This window comes from Mastomys coucha, unplaced genomic scaffold (assembly GCF_008632895.1).
Source record: "Mastomys coucha isolate ucsf_1 unplaced genomic scaffold, UCSF_Mcou_1 pScaffold20, whole genome shotgun sequence".
Lineage (NCBI taxonomy): Eukaryota > Metazoa > Chordata > Mammalia > Rodentia > Muridae > Mastomys > Mastomys coucha.
In genome coordinates this window covers 107,066,706-107,086,791 of record NW_022196903.1, presented here as the reverse complement: position 1 = coordinate 107,086,791, position 20,086 = coordinate 107,066,706, and the positions used below count along the sequence as shown (strand labels likewise).

General features: G+C 52.6%; 1 protein-coding gene across 13 annotated transcripts in view; it reads left to right on the top strand.

The window, feature by feature from the left end:
- Atp2b2 (ATPase plasma membrane Ca2+ transporting 2) overlaps positions 1 to 20,086 on the top strand; it is a 310,888-nt gene that overhangs the window by 151,308 nt on the left and 139,494 nt on the right. For 3 of the 13 annotated variants that reach the window (XR_004122243.1, XM_031382956.1, XM_031382954.1), the window contains exon 1: positions 2,131 to 2,498. The exons of 3 other annotated variants lie outside the window; for them this stretch is intronic. The gene's annotated coding sequence lies outside the window, so the exon portion shown is untranslated. Of the gene's footprint in view, positions 1 to 2,130; positions 2,499 to 20,086 lie in introns of those variants that run through there. 7 more of the 13 variants (XM_031382961.1, XM_031382960.1, XM_031382959.1 and 4 more) reach the window with 6 other exon arrangements.

The window sequence follows — 20,086 nt, the reverse complement described above, 5'->3', positions numbered from 1 at the left end:
GGAATTAAGCAGGATTGTCTGGAGAAGAAGCAGCCAAGAATGGCTTTGCAGGAAGAGCAGAAAGTCATGGGATGTAGACTCAGATGGAAGGACACAGAGCCCGGCTTGCCAAGGAGATAGCCATTTGGGCCCATTTCTGTTAAATGCTGGTCTTGGACTCCAAGAAGCAAAATCTGTGATGGATTGAGTTAGAAGTCTTGCTGTCTGTAAGTGAAGCCAGCATGTCTCCATGGAGGTCACTGGGCAATCCAGGCTCAGTCTTTCAAAGTAGATGAGTCCTAGGGTCCCTACGGATCATCCCCACTACCTGTAGGCAGCCTGGGCTTGGGACTCACAACCTCAGTCACAGGGGCAGTTTATCCAGGTGGTTGTGTAGCTTACTCCTGACAGCTGCACCCAGCTTTCTCCTCTAAGTGTTCACAGTAGTCCCTAAGGAGCAAGGAGCTGTGGTTTCCTGCTCTGTAGGTGGCTCTGTATCTGACATAGGAAAGGACATAACTGTGGAAATCAGTGGCTCCCAGCCATTCCCCCTGCCCCGCCACCCCCACTAGAGTTCTCTGTTCACTAGGGGAAAATATCTTGCCCCAGAGGCAGGGAAGCACGGTGGCAGACTCCTGCACACAGGTGGCTGCAGAGGCCTCTCACCTGATGCCCTCTGGGCCCGCCTCCCAGAGCCATTGGGCCTTAATGGCTTCTCTAGCCTGGTGGGGGCAGGGTGGCCTATAACCTCCCAGCTTGGTCCCAGGGGAGGGATTCATAGGGACAGTGATGACTTAGAAGTCTTATCAAGGTGTGACCAGAAGACCCCCGTAGGAGGAGGAATGGTATTCTCATCTACAGCTTCAAGGGGAAGCAGAGATAAGGCTGTTTTGAGGGGCCCCAGCCAGGTCTATTGACATGAGGCCCAGGGCTGTCCAATGGGAACCCTAGGAAGGTGTAACATGGGCAACCATCAGGCCTGAACATCTTTAGAGTCTTAGCACCCCACCCCTGTACACACACATACACACACACATACACACACAGAGAGAGAGAGAGAGAGAGAGAGAGAGAGAGAGAGAGAGAGAGAGAGAGAGAGAGAGAGAGAGAGAACACCTCTGCTTGGCTGGGGTAGATGGGACCCTCTGAGCAGCCTAGGGGAAAAGAATAGTGTTTCTGATGGCGGTGTGGTCCTGCTCAAGGGCCCTCCCTGCCTTGGGCTCTGCTCTGGCTCTCTCTCTCCTCTGCCCCTCTGCGTGGCGGGTTCTGATTTTGGTGCAGTGCAGACTTTCAGCTTAACGAGACAAATTGATATTCCGTGCCAGGCGGAGATGGAGCAGCAACAGGACGCTCGGGAAAAGCGGGCAGCTCCTAGGTGGGCAGAGGTGGGGGTGGGGAAAGAGGCAGCTTTTTCTAGACCTGGCTCTAGGGGCACTCCCCTCCCCTTGCCTCGCCCCTCCTGCACCCACTGGGGCTGACAGGTGTTCTGACACACACCACCACTGGCCTTGAAGGTCCTTCTATAAGCCGTGCCCACTTCCAAGCAGAATGCCACTCCTGAGGTGTGGGGAAGCCTGGCCACAGGGGCACCTCGGCCAGTGGAGGAAGGGAGAAGACACCTCATTCAATGAGACCCCCTCATCTGGCTACTTGGGATCTGGCCCCGCCTGTCTGGAATGAAAGAGTCCACAGGTCTGCCCTGTGAGATGAGGGAGAAGTGAGCAGCTGGGTGGGGGAGTTCATTCCCTCTGACTCCAAAATGGAATCCCTCTGGACTCCACAGACGTGATTAGCCTCCAATGTGGTAGCCCCAACTCATCACAGATACTCTGGCAGATACTGGGAACGTGCTAACTCCGGCAGAGAAAAGGACTCTTCAAGGGTTCCCTTGACTAGGCCCATCCCCACCCTGGGGCAGGTGGGCACACCCAGGCAGCTTGTGGGGCTGCAGAGGGATGTTGTAGACAGTAACATCCTACAGCTGGCCGGGGAGTCTGCTCCATAGACCCTGTCACCATAGGCGCTTTTAGGTGTTCTCCCTTGTGCAGTCTTGCTCCCAGGTATAGAGCCATCCTGTCTGCATCCAGGGAGCCTGGAAGCCCGACCCTATTTAACAAAGTAAGAAGTGACTTAGGGAAGGCACATAAAAGCAATGCCTCCTCCTTTGCTCTCACCGCCCCCTTGCTCGTCCCGGGGCTGGGCTCTGACCCTCCCCTTCCCGTGCCCTTGACACGGCCTCCCGAGCGAGGGGAACGGGCCTCTCCCTAGGGCTCTGCGGGCGGCCGCGGATGCGTCCCGTGGGAGCGATGCCCAGAGCCGCGCTCCCAGGCGCGGGGTGGTTCCGTCCGCGCTCGCGCCCCTCCCCCGGCGGCCGCGCCCCCCCAGCCTCGGGCGCGATGGTACAGTCTGCGCAGGGACCGGGCGCGCGGGCTGGGCTCAGCGCGGCGCCAGCTGCCGCACCGCGATTACGGGCTGCCCGCCTGGAACCCGAACCGATCGCTGGCGATTGCCTTAGCCAAGTAAGTAACCGGCATATCTTCCCCTCATCCCAGCATGAGAAAATAAAAAATAAAACGCGCCCGGCCCCGCTCTCCCCTTCCTCCCTCACCTATTTTGATTTGATTTGATTGCATTTGCCGTTTTTTTTTTTTTACCCCAGTGCTGACGGTGGCGGCGGGAGGAGGGGGGGTGGTAGGAGCTTGGCTTGTTTATCTGAAGGCAGCTGGGGATGCTTGGGAGCCCGGGCTGAGGGACACTCTAGGGTGAGGGGCTGGGGTGGGGCCTGGGGACAGGAGCAGAGAGCCCCGCAGGAAGGGATGCAGGGTCTCAGGTGGATGCTGGTGGCCTCCAGACTGCACATGCCCCCAGGATGTTATGCAAGGGCTAGTGGTGGCAGCCGGTCAGCAGGGACACCAGTCTCCTCTTGAGCCTGGTCTCTGGGAGACATGGAGTACTGGAAGGTGTCCCAGGAAAGCGGCAAGGAGAGGCCCCTGTGAAGGGTCTCTTTGATGGTGGGCTGCTGTATTCAGGGATTTACTGGATGAGGAGAGCCAGGCAGGTGGTGGCAGGGATGTGTCCCAAGTCCCCTCTGTGGCAGGCAGGGGCAAGAGTGGGTGGCCAGGCCATTTTGCAGCAGTCATGCTGGATGGATGGTGGAGTTGGCACTTTAAGCCCTAAAGCCCAGCTCCTCATCAGCCTGCTAGCCTAGGTAGCCCCTCTGAGTACTGAGACACCTGGGGCTCCTCCCTGCCTCCCTGCAGGATCTGAACCTCCCTCCTATGGTCGTCAGGTGCTGGCAGCCCCCTGGCCCCCTTTAAGCCAAGTAGCTGAGCTCCGCTGCACATACTGAGTGGGGAGGGGACCCTGCAGCTGGCCGACCCCCATCAAGGGAGGTCCCCTCAAAGGCTGAGCCTGGCTCGACCTTCAGAAGGGTAAGTGAGTAGGCCAGTCACCAGCAGAGCTGAGAGTAGAGGGTCTCATTGTGAGGCTGAGCCTTAGCGTTGTAGAAGGGGCTCCCCTCCACTGAGCATAGCTCTCCACATCGCTAGGAGGAGGCAGAGCTGACGTTTGGGGCATTTCCCAGAGCGGCGGTTGCCATCCGGAGAAATTCTCTTTTGACGTGTGCAGTAGGAGGGGGCTTGGAGCGCAGGCCTTTGAGCTTGGGGCTTCCGCCTGATAACTTCCTTGAAGGAGCAGCAGCAAGGAAGGGCTGCGGTCTGGGGAGTCCGCAGAGGGAGGAGGACTAGGAGAGGATGCTAATGGCTTCCCATTTATCCACCTTCACAACCTAGTCTGTTCACGGGGGGTGCATGCCTGTGCATAGATTCACTCCTGCATACACATGGACCAATAGAGAACCCACAAGTAGTGCATCATACGTGTTCAGATCATACATGTAAACACACAATGCCTGTACCAGCAGATGCACTCTGGTCCTTGTGCACACAGCACACATCCCTGGCTTCTTAAGACCCCATTCTATGCACATCCCAGTGAGTATAACCTGCTCTCACATGCATGCAGCCCTCACACACACAGGGACCTGCAGCAGCTACCATAATGTGCTATATACCCATGTGAGGGCTGCCCCAGGAGTGCAGGTGGCAGGTGCGCAGGACCCAAGTGCCTGTCAATACAGTACCCTGGAATGTGCCCACAGGTGAATGCCAGAGACACATGTAAGACAGCAGTGGGCATAGTTGCTGCACCTCTGCAGACACTGTGTAAGTGGCCCTCTCAGCTTCAAGAAGCAAAGGTGGACCTAGGAGCTCTGGGGAGAGGCCCCTGGGGAACTGACTGCGAGGCCAGAAGGACACTGGATCCTAAGCGGCCACCTCAGCTTCCTGAAGACCTGAGGGGTGGGTCAGCCCATGTTCCCTAAGAGCAGTGATTGGACTGAACAAGGCCATCTGTGGTGATTGATGGTCTGCAGAGGAAGCTGCCTGGAGTAGGAAAGGAGACAGGGGAGGGGTAAGTGCGTGGCTGCTCATTGGTCAGACCACCAGCAGCCCGCAAAGCCCACCAGCCCTTTCTGGAACCAGGAAGCCAGCCCACTGGCATGTGGCATCTGAGAGCCAGAATTCCTTCAGTAACCTCCAAGTTCTCTCCAGTTGAGGACAGAAAAGCTCCCTGTGATTTAGTGTGCAGAGCCTGAGACGTCCACCCCTCCACAGCCTGCCCTTCACTCCCGTCACCCAGCCTTAGTGGAAACGCTAGTATATGTCACACCTGCTATCATCTGCAGAGCTCTTTGTCCTGTACCCATCACTTTTATGCAATTATCCTAGTGTCCCCATGTCTCAGGTGAGAGACAAGAAGCCACCACCCAAGGTCACACAGCTGGAACTGCTGGCACCTCCTTGTGAGCCATCTAGCCCCTCTGGTATGAGGTCAGACCCAAGACAGAAACCTGAGAGGTGATAGGTACGCTGTCCCCAACAGGGGTGGCTTTCTGTCTCTGGGCTCTGTGTCAAGAGCATTGGGAGGCCCTGCTGGGCTCTTTCAGATCCCACAAGAGAAGCAACAGTGGCCCGTGTGGACCCTGAGTGTCCCAGTGTGTTACCTCCAGAATGGAAGGGAGAGCACCCAAACCCCACCCCTGGCCACCTGTGTGTGACCTTGGATGCACACTGCAGTTCTCTGCCTCTGGGTCTCCTCACCTGTGGTCAGGTTTCCTGCCTCACCTTATCCTGCAGTTGTCTGAGGGCTGGGACACTGCCACGGGCTGTGTGCAAAGAAACAGTCAGCATCAGGATCAGCAGGCAGAATAAGAGCCAAGTCCAAGGTCAGAGGAAGAGACGGAGAGGAAGAGAGAGGAGGGGCTTGGAGGGTCTCTTGCTTTGATGGCCAGAGGTGTCACAGGGTGGGTGTGTCAGGGAGTCCCATGTCTGACCCCTTTCTTAATGCTTCAGGAGATCTGGGCTACTGTTCCAGATGCTTCACAGTCCTAGCCTTTCCCTGGTACCACAGGAGCTCAAGGGAACTGGAAGAGGGCTAGGTGGACCTGGATGTCATGTTGAAAACAGGTCTTGGGAAAACGGCCCCTCCCCTGTCTTAAATCTTGCCTCTCTATAATTGAGAGGGTTAAAAAGAACTATAGAGAAAAATTTTAACTACTGTGTTGCCAGGCTCCAGGATATATAAGATCAATGTTGGGAACCCAAAAATATAGAAAAAGGCTCATCCTAGTGTCCTTATCTCCCAGCATTACCAATACCCAGCTGAGTGTCACATACGCACAGGTCACGGGGGTCCACCTTTACCTCCAGCATTGAGATCAGCATGGGAGGCAGGTGCCTCTCAGCCTAGAATCTGGGTACCTGGCCCACCCTGCTCTTCCTCCAAACCAGAACCTTGAACCTGCATAGGTACATCTCTTCTTCCTCATAGGAGCCTCAGACGAGGAAGTAGTTAGGGAGAAAGACCCCTGGGCAGGAACAGTCTGCCATGATGCTCACAGAGAGAGGATAGTTGGCAGGGGGAGTCAGCAAGGCGCTGCCAGGTTGCAGAAAGGAAGACAGAGACCCGGGTCCCTCACTGACAGCAGAAGAATAACGGGGCCCACTTCTCAGGTTAACAGGAAAGAGATGAAAGGGACACAGGAACTGGGTGGGAGAGTGGTTCTGTCAAGGCACCATGAGAATGGATGACGGCAGAATCATAGAGTGCGGCTGGGAGGATCTACTGGGTGGGAGGACCTACCGCAGGAGACACCACTACCACGAGTTGCCCTGGGCTAGCAGCTTTATGTCAATAGGAGTTGTGCAAACCTGTTCGCTGCCCTGGACTGCTGTCTGATCATAGTAAGAATAGATGACCCTGTGTACAGCAAGCTGAGGACTCGCCCTGGCAAGAGTGCTATGGCCACCCTCGGTGTCCAAGAAGGAGCCCTGCTATGGAGGCTTGCCGAGTTGTAAAGCCTTAAGAGTATCACATACAAGCTGGGACCCTCTACAGAGCTAGAGAGCTGCAGACATGGCCAAGGACCACGGTGGTGGGAGTGAGAAGGCAAGGTGTCAGGGCACGGACAGGACAGATGAAGTCTTAGCCTGCAAGTCAGATGAGCTGGAATCCCCGAGCCACTGGGCCCTGCTCCATGCACGACAATGGGCTTCAGTGAGTGGCTGCTGTCTGGTGGGCTCAAGCCGTTCCCTTGGGAGAGGCCACCAAGGTGCAGGGCTGAGATACGTCAAGTGGTCTGCAAGATTGATGGTGGAAGCCACAGTAGCTGTCACAGCTGTGGCTCGCTCTTAGCTACCATCACAAATTCCTACAAGCTGCATGGCTTAAGTAACAGAAAAGTTTTACTTGTGCTCTACAGGGCAGAAGTCTGATGTGAGGTTTGCCCGCTTGGAGCCTCTGGAAGGGGCCTGGGAAAATCTGTCCCCTCTTATCCCCTAGCTACTGGCAGTAGTTCTAGTCCCTAGTGATCCTTAGCTTAGAGCATGTGGCTGGTCCCTGCCTCTGTCTTCAGGCCCTTTCTGCTCTATGCCCAGTGTCTCCTATAAAAATGCTTGCCCTGGGTTTGGGGCCAAGAATGCTAACAAACACTATGCAGAGACCCCTGAGGGTATTTATTGATTGTTCACAGCTCCTGAGAACTGGCTGCTCCACCATTTGCACCCACTTTACAGCTAAAGGAAGCAAGGTACAGGGAGGTTAAGATGGCCCCCAAGTTACACAGCAAATAAGAGAACTCGGATTTGAACACGCATTTCTCCATATTTCCAGAGCTTTGCTGGGGACTGTAGCCAGGATTCTAAAGGGCAGTGGCTCCTGGGTCCCAGAGATGGGTGCTGCACACGGCGGGAGGAAGGGCCTGCCTTAGCTACAGGACATGAGCATGTGACAGTGGGTTGAGAGCCACAGTCCCCTCCTAGGAAACCCCACCTACCCCCATGTCCTCATCCATGGAATTATAGTCATGCACTAACACACTGGTCGGTCCCCTTGTGAGTAGCTGCGTTGTGTCCTCAGTGTTTGGGAAATGTTTCTTCCATTTGCTCCGTGGGAGGGGATTGCTTCTTGCAAGTCGCATCTTAGGGAATCAGCTCTGCTGATTGAGCTGCGGGTGGTGACACTAGTGGTTTACCCTCCATTTGCACCTCCATAAAGTGGGCACAACACTGACGCTCATCTTCCTGGTGGTGGGGGTGGCAGTGAGGGGCAAGGGGACTCAAGTCAAGGGCTCAACCTGGCACGGTCCTTGGATGTCAAGCGGAGTCTGTCACAGTTTCCTTGTTGCAGATGTCCCTTATAGGAACCTGGGTTTCCCCATCTGTGGATTCACAACAGCAGCCTAAGAAATGCTCAGTGGGCTTGGGAGACAGCTGTGTCTAATGCCTGCCATGCAAGCATAAGGATCTGAGTTCATATCCCGAGCCTCCCCACAAAACTGGACATGGTTGCTTGCAGCTATACCCTTGGAACCAGGAAAGCAGAGACAAGCAGACCTCAGGGCTTGCAGTTCGGCCAGTCTATCAGCAGATTAGTGACTCTAGGTTCAGTGAGAAAGCCTGATTCAAAGAACAAAGTAAAGGATAATAGTGGAAAACTCCCAGTGTTGACATCCAGCTTTCATATGCACGTGCACACGTGCACAGTCACCTGCACACATGTGGCACACACATGCACACACCCCCACATGTTATATGCACACTCACAAAATGTTCAAGGGAAGTTTTGCATCTTTACTGAACATCCCGGCACTTTTCTTTCCCCCAGATAATACAGTATAAGATGGGTTTGTGTGGGGCTGGGTATTATCAGTCCCCTGGAGATGGTTTTAAGTTTACAGAAGGGTGAAAATCAACCATGGCGACACACACCTGTCATCCCAGCATTGAACAGGTGGGGAGCAGGAGGATTGGGAGTTTAAGGTTATCCTTGGCTACATAGCCTGGGCTACGTGTGACCCTGTCTCAACCACAACCAAAACCGATCTCTGAGAGAATACTTGTAAATTATATGCAGGTATGGTGGTGCTGAGGGAAGACCTGAGCATCTGGGGAGTGTGGGTTTTCAGGGGGTTCCTGCTACCCAGCACTGAAAGTTTTCGAGGCTGTACATTTCCTCCCTCGGGTGAGTGTGTGGTTCTGCTTGGGAAGCACTCTACAGAGTTTCCATGCCATCAGGGAGCCTTGAATAGAAACCCAGCCCAGTATTGACTGCTGTGTGACCTTGGGCTAGGAGCCTGGCTTCTCTGAGCTCAGCATTCTGATCTCTGAAAGTGGGATTGACTTCAGATATCATTGCAGAATGTGTCTAAATAGGGTCCTGCTCATGCCTGGGTATGCTGAAGGTGACCGCAGAAGGGCAATCCTAGCCCAAGGAGGGAAGTCCTAGGTTTAGAAAGATCCTGCAGCTCAGTCTTTTAATGGTGTGACAGAACCTGTAGGAGGAGCCACAAGTGAATGACCCCATTCTGGGTCTAAGCAGTGCAAATCTCTGAAGGAGGAAGCAGGTGTCCCCCGTGCCACCTTAGAAGGCAGGGTTCACAGGAAGGCTTAACCTCCTGTTGGGACCACTCTGAGGGCTGTCTGGTGACCCCACCAGGCTCTCAAGGACACATGCTCCATTGGACCAGAGCTCAAGGGTGACCTGGTGAGCCGAGCGGCTGAGTTGTGCAGGGCTGAGGGATCTGCTGGTGATCTTGGAGGGCATCAGCCTTCCTGGACCTTCTCAAGCTCTCACTGGGCAGGGTGCCATCCTCACAGTCTGGTAGGTGGCACAGTGGTTAGATACAAAGGTAGATCCAGACTGCTGGGGGTCAAATCTGGGCTTGGCCATCTCAGCTGTGCGGCCTCCAGTTCTATATCCGAGTTCTCAAAGCTGTGACTTGGGGGCAGTAAGTATGCACTGTGCCAAGGCATGTCCGTACAGATGGGCGGTCTCTAAGATGTCACTGACATTTTGATGAATCCTGGAGTGGGGGTTGGGAGGCTTCCTTCCCTTAACCACTTTAGCTTTCTTAAGCATCTGTACATCTTAATATGGTATGGCGTAGAGTGAACAAAATCCAGGAAACAAGATGAAAGGCTTAGCAAGGAGTGACCAGATGATGGGGACAAAGGGACAGCTATCTTCCACACCTCTAGGAGCCTCTGTCTCCCCCTAAAGCTTGAGAGGACTCACCCCTCAGAGCTGCTGTTAGAGTGCCTGCATACAGTTGGCATTTAATAAACGCCAGCTCAAACAATAAACACCCCGATCCAGGGAGGACCAGAAAGCATGCACTCTGGGATTCCAGTGCCTGCCCCTCTGTTTCTCTGCTGTGTGATCTGCTGCAAGTTCCTTAACTTCTCTGTTCCTTAACGCCCCTGCCTTTGAAATAGAGATAACATAAGTCTCCAACTCAAAAAAAAAAAAAAAAAAAAAAGGATTTATCAAATAAAAATGAAGCACTTAAGAAGAAGTGCCAGCAACTGTTCCATCGTGAGCATCTAGTGAGTTTCTTCTAATCCCATAAATAATAGCAAAAATAAACACTGTTAAAGTAACGGCCATCGGGAATGCCAAAGGCCTAAGATGTTGGTTAGCTGGGATTGTGTAGCTGCCTCTCCCTGTCCAGGCACTGATCAGTGTGGACGCTTTGTGATGTGGATCTGGGATTCTGTGAAACTCAGAGGAAGGAGTTTGGTATGAGTGGGGAGGGAGACGTTGGTCCAGATTCCACTGGGTAAGGAGGGCTTTCATAAGTCAGGGTTTCCCTGCCTGTCCTCCACACCAGAGAAAGCAGCAGAGCCTGCTGACCACCCTGCCCTTTCCCAGCTGGTTCCTGGCCTCACAGAGGCTGCCAGCAGCTGCTGCAGAGTGACAGGCAGAACTCTCTCCTGGAGAGATCAGAAGCACTGGGGCAGCCTATGTAGCTGCCGGGCAGGGATGAGCCACCAAGGGTGGGGGAGGAGTGCTGCGGAGACCTGGGAATGGAATGGCCTGGCATGGACAGACGCTCTGGGCAGTGCTGGACAAGTTCTTATCTAGATATTAGTTTCTCAATTTTGGAACAAAGGCATGGACCCAGACGACTTCAAAATTCTCAAGTTCAAAGTTGCTCAGATCTTTCTGAGAGCCAAGGTCATGGGATGGGGCAGGTGTGAGAAGGGGAGCTGGTGTCTGCATGGTGGGCATGTCTATCACAATGTCCCTTTCATGAGACAGGCTGGAGACATCACTCAAGAGAAAGGGACCAAAAGGAGGAGGTGGGGCAGGACAGGGCAGAAGCTATGACTACAGCAGTGCCTCCACCTTGAGCCTCAGTCTCAGCCTGGGTGGCTCTGGAGCACAGCCTGCACCCCAGCATGTCCCCTGAGCTGTGGCAAGTGCAGTGGCCCTTGGTGCCCTGTATGAGAACAGCTGTTGTCTGTGGCTGCCCTCTGAGCAACAAGATGTGAAGTGTGAGCACCGCCTGGAGCGGCTGCCTCGTCCCAGTTCAGGCATCTGTGTGCATAGAGAAGGCAACTGGGGCTCCTGTGGGTCGGGGGCTGCAGCAGAGAAGCCCAGGCTTGGGAAGGGACCCTCTGGGACCCCGCTCTGTCCACTCTCCCATGTGTAGCTGAAGCCTAGGCTGCTGTGTCACAGTCTCCTCGCAAGTGTCTGAAGGCAGGATATTAAGAGCTCTTTAGGCCACTTCTAAATTTATCAACTTCAGTGACTCACTTCAGATGGAAATGAGTCCCTTCTCAGCCGCCCCAGCCCTGGCTTCTGAGCTTGGAGCATCTTGGAGAAGGGAGGGAGTTCAGAGCTAGAAACAAAAATTGACTGAGCACTTGGGTGTGCCAACGCCCTTGCCGGGGACTCGCTGCACCTAGGTGGTCACTGACAGCAGCGTCCAAGTGGGACGCTGGCCTTGAGCCCTCGTGGGAATCATGGGACTCAGACTTAGCCTAGATGATTTTTGGGTCCTCTAGGGTTTCTTTGCAATGGACTAGGTTACAGTAGAGTCCTTAGCCTAGCCCTAGCCATGCCTGTGTCCAGGCAGCAGGAATGGTGTAGACTGTGACTGGCCGCTGTGATCCACAGCTGTTTCTGGGCCTTTCTCTGTTCCCTGAGTGACTTGTTAGCTTCTGAGGAAGGGGATTCTAAGCTGAGAGAAAACTGGCATCCTGGTCCCTGGGATGTCCCCATTCTCTGAAGGGGAACTACAAACGTGGTCACCTCTCTCTATTCTCTGAAGCCTCACAGAACCCTAGACTGTAACCATCATGAGAATGCCTTCCAAGGAAGGCCTTAATGACTGGACCCCATACCAGGCATGGTCTAGCAGAAAGGAGACATCTAGAGTTGGGGACCTAGGCATCCCTTAGACCAAACCCCAGTTCTCCTCGCCCTCCCAGAACAGAAGCAGAGGAATTCAGGCCCAGTGCAGAGGCCAGGAAGACTGAGCGCTGTCCATGGTACCAGTCACTGAACTCAGGGCCCTGGCCCAGGCAGAATGAAGAGAGACAGGGACAGAATGACTCCTCCGGCTCCAGGACACAGGCAAGACTGAGCTGTCCTTGAGACTGAGTACACCCAAGAACCAAAGGGAGCCCTGACCTTGGTCTGTTCCCCACCAAAAATCAGAGTCCAGCTTTGGGGATGAGTGCTTTATTGTATAAGCATCAGCCCGCCGCTGCTGAGGGAATCCCAGCATGAGCATAGACAAGTAGTGTCTCCTGCGTGGGTGACTGTTCCAAGACTGTGACCGCTGTGAGGGAGTGTCTGGGGGTGAGGAGATGGCTGTGCCCAGCCCAGCCCATGCCTTACAGCTACTAGATTGTCACCACGGCTCCCAGCATGTGTCCTTGCTTCATAGGTTCCCAGCAAGGTTTCAGGACTTGCCCCCACCAGGTGGCAAGAAGGTGGTAGAGAATAGGTGGGTGCTGGTCAGCTACTGTGCCCTGTAGATAGCACTGTGTTGTGTATGGGACTTCAGAGGGCAGCTGGCTATCATCAGAGAGGACTTTCTCTGCCAGTACAGATGAAGGAGCCAGCATAGGACAAGGGTTAGAGCATATTCTGAGCCCAAGAGTCTAGGCTGGATTTTCCAATACTTACTTGCTGTGTGGCCTTAAGCAGGTGACTCAGTCTCTCTGTGCCTCAATGTCCTCACTTTTGGAAAGAATGGGGGTAAATAAAAGTACTGATTTCCTCATACGGGAAACAGCCTAGAACAGTGCCGGCAAAGAGTATCCTCCACCAAGTCATAGCTGTTTGGCTGTTGCTTATCAATGAGGGGTCAGAATGCCAGGCGGAGTGAGACACGAAGTCCCCCCTCTGAATCTTTCCCCAGCCTCCTTGACAGCCCCCATGCCACTGGAACAAGAATCATTCAGTGTCCATCTGGCCTACCACATTGCTTGGTCTTCAGTAACCCTCCTCCACCAAGCAGACTGGGAGAGACCAGGATTCATTCTTTTATCCGTGCATTTGTGATGCCATAGCCCCTGCCCACCTTCCCAGCCCCATCTTCCACACCTTACCTTCACACCCCATCCATCAACTGCTCAGTCAGTCGAGAGTTCAGCCATCAGAGTGAGGGTGGAGGACAGTTTCCGTCCATACAAACCTTCCCCCTGCCCCCAAGTCTTTGCTGTCATTGTCACCCACCTCTAACCCCTTGCTGTCAGCCTCCCAGGGGGCAGTCCCAGGGCCTCCAGCCTCCATACTCCTTGCTTTCTGTTGTTTTTTAGAGACTTCACCAGAACACTGCTGAATGAGCAGCAGGGTTGGCACCAAATGGCCCCAAGACACTGATGTCTCTTCTCTTGGAAAATTCTGGACCATCCCAGAAAATGTCCTCCCAGAACTGTTCTGGGCTATAGTCTCTGCTGAGCTTAAGTTCTGCCTGATGACTCCTGAGTGGCTATGAAAGGAGCAAGCTTCCTCGGTGTCACAGTCTAGTGCACCCTAGACAGGAAGTGACAGTAGACGCCTGCAGCCTGCAGAACCCCTGAAAGGAGAGGAAGGGAAGGAAGGGTAGAGGGCATGGAGGCTGCAGCGTCTGTGTAGGGGGAAGTGACCTGGGAGGTGCTGCAGAGATGAGTGCATCTGGGGTCTGAGATGGGGATTCTGTTGTGGCTGGGGCCAGGGCAGGTGTCCCCAGAGAAGAAGAGCTTTCTGCAGCCTGTTCTTTGGACAGTTTATGTTTTGTCCCATTGTCTATAGCACCACGGTGGACTTTTGGACTCAAAGGATCCCTTAATGGCAGGTGTAGGGGCCAAGTCTTCATTAAGTGACATTTCTGATGATGAAACCCACACAGACACCTACCTGCCTCTCCCCATCCCCTGCCTTCTCCCCCTGCAGAGGACGTTCCAAAGCTGTCACTCACAGTCCCCAACCCATGAGGTGGCCGGCAAAGAGCTTGCAGAACCATCTAGAAATCCTACTTTCCCTTTTAAAACCACAGCCATCTGAACTCCAGAGAGAAAGCTTGTGAAGAGTGAGGGGGTTGGCTGCACTCTACGGCTCCCCGGGTCTAAGGGAAGCCCTTTCCTCTCGGTGGGATCTGGCTCCATGGTTGCTCTTAACACCCAGCCTCCAAGGGGTGAGTCAGCCACAGGCTGCATCCCTGTCTGCTTGTCCATGCCCATCCTGACTCTTGTTTCTTTTGTTTATGATTATTCTATTTTATCATGGATATATGGGCATGTATACGTATGGGATCATGTCTGTGTGTGTGCAGATACACATATGTGCTCAAGGGAGCTTGCATATATGTATGAGATCAATCTCAGGAGTTTCCTACATTGCTTTTGAGGGGACAGGCTCCCTCAGTTAGGCTAGACTGGCTGGTCACCAAGCCTCTGGGACTTGCCTGTCTTTATTTCCCCAGCACCGAGGTTATAAGCATGCCCCACTGCACCTGTTTCTGTGAAGTGAGGATGGATCCAGGTCCCCACACTGTGCTGTAACCACTTTGCAGACTGAGCCATCTTTCTGCCCTCCTTTGTAACTGCAGTCACCTTGTTCGTGCTGTCGGCCACTTTGTTGTGTGTTGTATTATCCATCTAGAGGCTTGGCAGTCTTTGAACCAGAAACTATAGAGGTGAGCATGGAAGGAGGAGGTTGAAGCCCCACACTATTAGGCATTGACAGTGTGTGTGTTCACTGTATACCCAGTAACCAGATTGGGAGCAAGAACAAATGAAGCCATGATGCCCAGGCTCAGTGCTTACTACCATGCCATCGTAGAACATGTTACTATTTCTACCATAACCAGTTCTCTGTGACACCCAGAGCCATAGCAGGGAATCTGAGCTCATGCCAAAAAGTCAGCTAAAAGCAGGAGGCAACTTCAGAGCACAGCTCAAAGGTCAAAGAAGAAAGCAGAATGCCAGAAAGCATGAGTACAAAGACTGTCCCCTCACCCCAAAGCAAACATGCTGCCTTTTAAAAATACTAAACAGGGAAAAAGGAGAGGCCTCTTAATAAAGGAAAAGTCACAGAAAGGACAAGGTGATGGGTCACATCCCCCATGGCCCTTGATGTGTTTGAGGGGCCTAGGCAGCTATGCACCTGTGGGCCGCAGCCTGTGTGCAATATTGGCTGCTGTGTCCCAGCCCTGTTCTGCATGCTCTGCATGTTTCACTAAAGAAAACTGAGGCTCATTGGTAATCCCGCCCTACTGCTGCCAGCACAGGTTCGAAGCTACCCACAGACCTATTCCCAACTGGAGATGATGTCACCAGATTGCATTTCAGCCTTTTAGGGTGGATCCTATGGTCCCCATGTAAATGAATAGGCAAGAAGGAACTAGAGACCCTTTGTACAAATCAGTAGTTAGAGACCAAGTGCTGGAAGGTCCCTCAAATAGGAGAAGAGAGGTGGACCAACTGGGCCTTGGGAACCACATAGGCCACTATGGATCTTGCCTGTAGTCCTGCTGTTTGCTTAGAAGGCCTGGACTGTAAGCAGAAAAACAGACAGAAGGAACCATGCATTCTATCCTGAGAAGGGCTTCCAGTTTGTCATCCAGAGACTCCCAAGAGCCATTGCCAAAGGAATGTGCAAGTCCCTTGTGGAGTGGAGGTGACCACCCATAGCTGGATAAGATCATGCATTCATTCCACAAACATGAATTAAAGTCCTACTATGTGCCAGTGCCTAGAGACACCAGAATGAGTAGAACAGGCTGTTCTCTATTTGCAAGCTTCTGTTTGAGTTAGTGGAGATAAGACAACAGCCCAGGACGCAAGCCTGCCTAGGAACCCCGGGGACGTGGAGAGTAAAAGCTGAGGAAGGAACCAGGGAATTCTTCACTGAGGAGGCAACATTTTTGGAAGAATCTTAAAGTTGTTATGCGACCATTTGCAGATAAGTTTTGGCTAGTATCAAGGCCTTATCCGGTGGGTCCAAGGAACAGTGAGGGGGACTGGGCTGTGGAGCAGAATAAGCAAGGCAGAGCCAAATGAACTCAGAGAGGTTCAGAGTGATCAGGATCACACAGTGACCTACAGACCATCATGGAGACTTTGTCTTTTTCTGAGAGGGTAAAAGGAGTCACAGGAATGGCTACAGTGGATAGGTAGGTAGACAAGTGGGTGGGTGGAAGGAAGGATGGAGGAGTGGGTAGGTTGGTGGATGAGTAAATAGATGATGGATGGATGGGCAAATGGACAGATGGAAGAATTGATGGACAGATGAATAGATGGACAGACAGATGGATAGGTATATGGATGGATTGATGAGTATGTGTAGGGGTAAATGGGAAGGTGGGTAGATAGACAAGTAGATAGAGGGGGAAAAGGTGGATAGAGAAAGGAGGGAGAGAAGAAGGCAAGCATACTATGGCTACCAGACTAAGACATCTAAAGTTTTTTCTGAAGCTGTGGGAACCCCACATGTTCTTGAGCAGTGGTGTGATGGGAGGAAACTCTTGGAGCTACAGAAGCATTGGATGGCTTCTGGCCCATATCCCAAGTCATGATGTCCCATGGATGCTGGCTACCAGACTTCTCTCTTTGCTTCTGCCTGATCACCACCTCATTCATTGATTAATAGGTTTGGGGACAGTACCTAGCCCAAGCTGAGAACTGGGGACACTGGGGCCATATGTGAATAAATCAGGCACAGTTCCTGGCCACAAGTCATATTCTCTAGCCCCTTGCAGGCCTACCAGGTTTACACCAAGAATGGGTGGATCACTCTGTCTTTTCCAGGGAACTCTGCTTCCCAAGGCCTCTGTAGAGGTGCTGGGTAAGCCAGAGATTCCTGACAGCTGGCCTTGATCTTAAGACTCCAGCATCACTGCAGGGTTTGTTTATGTGGGTGGGAGAGGGGCACTTTACTTACCTGGAGATTTGGGATATGTTCATGCATGTGTGCACATGTGTGAGTATGTGTATGCACGCAAGTGTACATATGTGTTCACGTGTATGTGTGTACATGTATGTGCACATTGGTATGTGTGTGCATGTGTGTGTGCACACATGTGTGTATATGTGTGTGTGTACATGTGTGCACATCAGTGTGAGTGCATGTATGAGTGTGTTTGTGCACGTGTGTGTATATGTGTGTGCGTGTGTGCATGTATGCGTATGTGTGCACGTGAGTGTGTCTCCATCTGTTTATGGGGTGGAAAGGGCTCTGATGATGTACACTTCATATCCACTGTGTTCTGTGCTCTGTGTATATTTATATATTCATTTAACAAATACTCTTTTGAAAAACAAAAACAAAAATAAAACAAATACTTGAGCTCCTGCTTCTGGGGCATTATGTTTGTGGCAGTGGTAACACAGTATGGACAAACATAGAGAGTGTCATCAGTAAAAATGTATAATTGCTACAAAGACAACTAACAGAGTCCTCCAAAAATAGTTTAGGTGGGAGAGTCAGGAAGATCCTCACTGAGGAGATGGTACTGAAGAGGGTGGGGACCCCTGGCCTTGCCACCCTCTGGGGAACAGCTGTCCCAGTAAAGGGGCCTGTGCAAAGGCCCTGGGGTAGGAACAAATTAGGCGCATGCAAAGATCCCAAGCCATCGTGGTTGAGGAAAGGGCAAAGGGCAGAGAACAGGTAGGGGAAGGGCCCAGAACATGTGGGATTTTGTAGGTGATAGTATAAAGTTTTAAATTTTATCTTGACATTGGAAGATTCAGGGGTGTATACACCCCATGTGACTGCCATGTAGAAGACCCTGTCTCTTTACTTGTTCCCCTTGTTAGTGCAGTGGATAGTGACACCAGTATTCTACACACAGGGAAACTGAACCTCATGGCTAGTGAGTTGCTAAACGAGGTTAAGTCAAGTCTCAGCTTGACCAGTGGCACCTCAGCAAGCTCCCAACTAACAAGTGAGAGTTAAGATGTTGATGGATGCTGCTGGGTGGGGCCACACAACCTCACTCTGTCACTGGCCACCTCTATGTATGGCCTGTGGCCATGGCCCCTGATTGTCCCCTCAGCCTCAGGTTATTTCCCTAGTATCCTGGCACAGCATTGACTCAGAGCCATTGAGAAGTGAGTACAGGGTGTATGGATCTCACAGGACTGTTCCAGAAACTTCTGCAGAATGCTCCCTTGCCTTTGGCACATGGCATCCTCTCAGGGAGGCTGCTCCCGGGAAGCCTGGTCTCCACTCCAAGTTATAGGGTATGTCTCATCCAGAAGTGAGCAGGTAGCCTGGGCCAGGCTCCCTCCCCTAAGATGGATAGTGTAGATTGGGTTTCGATGCTGAGGTCCCCAGTGGCCTGCTGTGGGGCTCTAGGAGAGATGACCCAAGGCAGAGGAAATAGATGTAAGAGGACAGCCTGCCTAGACTGCCCAGCTAAAGCAGGTCATGCCAGGGTGTGTCCTTACCTGCCTTCAGCCCCCACCAGGGTATGGGTCCAGCAACTCTTCTCCCTCGAGATGCCTACCCGTTCCCTCCTATGCTCTCACCCAGCCCAGAGCTCAGGGACAAAGGCCCTTCCCTGTGATGCCCAACGGAGTAACTTCATCTTACTGAGTCGAGTCTCCGTGGCTATGAAATGAGGAGGACAGGCCGTGAGGGAGGAAACCTCTGGAACCTTGCTGTCCTAGTTAGCTGTCAACTTGGCACAGCCAAGAGTCATCTAAGAGAAAAACCTCAGCGGTGGAATTGCCTGTAACGGATTGCCCTGTGGGTATGTCTATGGGAGGCTGTCTTATTATTTGATGTAGAAAGACTCAGCCCACTGTAGGTGGTGCCAACCCTAGGCAGGTGGTCCTAAATGTGTAAGAAACCTAACTAAGCCTGAGCCTGAGTGAGGGAGGCAGAAAGCAACCTTCCTCCGTGTTTCTGCTTCAAGCTTCCATTTGAGCTCTTGACCTGACGTCCCTCAGCAGTGGGCTTTGACCTGAAAGCATGAACCAAATAAACACCTTCCTCCCAAATCGCTTTTTGTCAGCCTTTCCTGAGCACCTTGGAAAGCAGATGGTAGACTGGATTTGGTAGTACAAACCTGCTACTTGAAAGGCTGAGGCAGGGAGATTGCAAGGTTAAAGTGTGTCTGGGCAATTTAATAAGATCATATCTCTAAACTTAAGACATTTAAGGGTTTAGGTATAGCTCAATAGTAAATGCTCACCTAGCACATGTAAGACCCTGGATGCTATTCTCAGTTCAAGTGTGCAAGGATTCCATGCTTACCTCACCTACACAAGGCCCTGGGTTCCATTCCCCAAGAGCAAATGCATTTCTGATGACAATGATAAAGGTGCTGACTAGACAGCCTTGAGAGCACTACCTGTTACACTCTTCCTGCCTGAACATGGAAGTGACAACACACTTGAATCTGACCCCTCATCCAGCCCCTTTCTGAAAGGGCCAGGGTCAGTTCTTCCAGGGTCTGGCCCTGGCCAAGCTTCATGCCTAGGGGCTTCTACCAGAGCCTTCTAGGATCCTAATCTCCAGTCTGAGTAGGTGCCTTTATGCCCACATCACAGCCCAGAGCACAGGGCTTAACAAAGTAGAGGAATCCACCTCAGTGCTCAGAGCTCAATGCAGGTCTGCACAGGGCCTCCTCCTTTGCCTGCAGGGGCCATACCTTGTCTGTTGGTTCCTCAGGGCTCTATGGTGAGCCACATGTGGAAGGTATTTTCCCACCAGTGTAGAGAGCTTGAGGCAGAGCAAGGGGGTGATGTTTGGCCCAAGACCCCTCATTCTGCCTACCATAGTCAGTTTGTTAGCTGCCACATGCAGGAGCATTGGGCAGGGCAGGCCTAGCATGAGGAGAAAGAGCATGAGAGTAGGATCAAAGAGATTGGTAGATTATGGTAGAATCCTGGATTGTGGCCAAGATGAAGGAAGGGAAGACACAGGGGTCTCTCCAGGAGCCTCATCACCCTGCAGATACTCAGCCTGTGGTGACCTGGGAGAGTCCCATGCCCTCCCAAGTCACACTGAGGAACCACCAGCTCCCCAAGTTAAGACCCTCTAAGTCCTCCTGAAAGGTGTGTTCATTCCCCTCCTCTTAAAAGTCTCTGCTGGGCAGTGGTAGCACACGCCTTTAATTCCAGCACTTGGGAGGAAGAGGCAGGTGGATTTCTGAGTTCGAGGCCAGCCTCGTATACAGAGTGAGTTCCAGGACAGCCAGAGCTACACAGAGAAACCCTGTCTCGGAAAAAAAGAAAGAAAGAAAGAAAGGAAGAAAGAGAGAGAG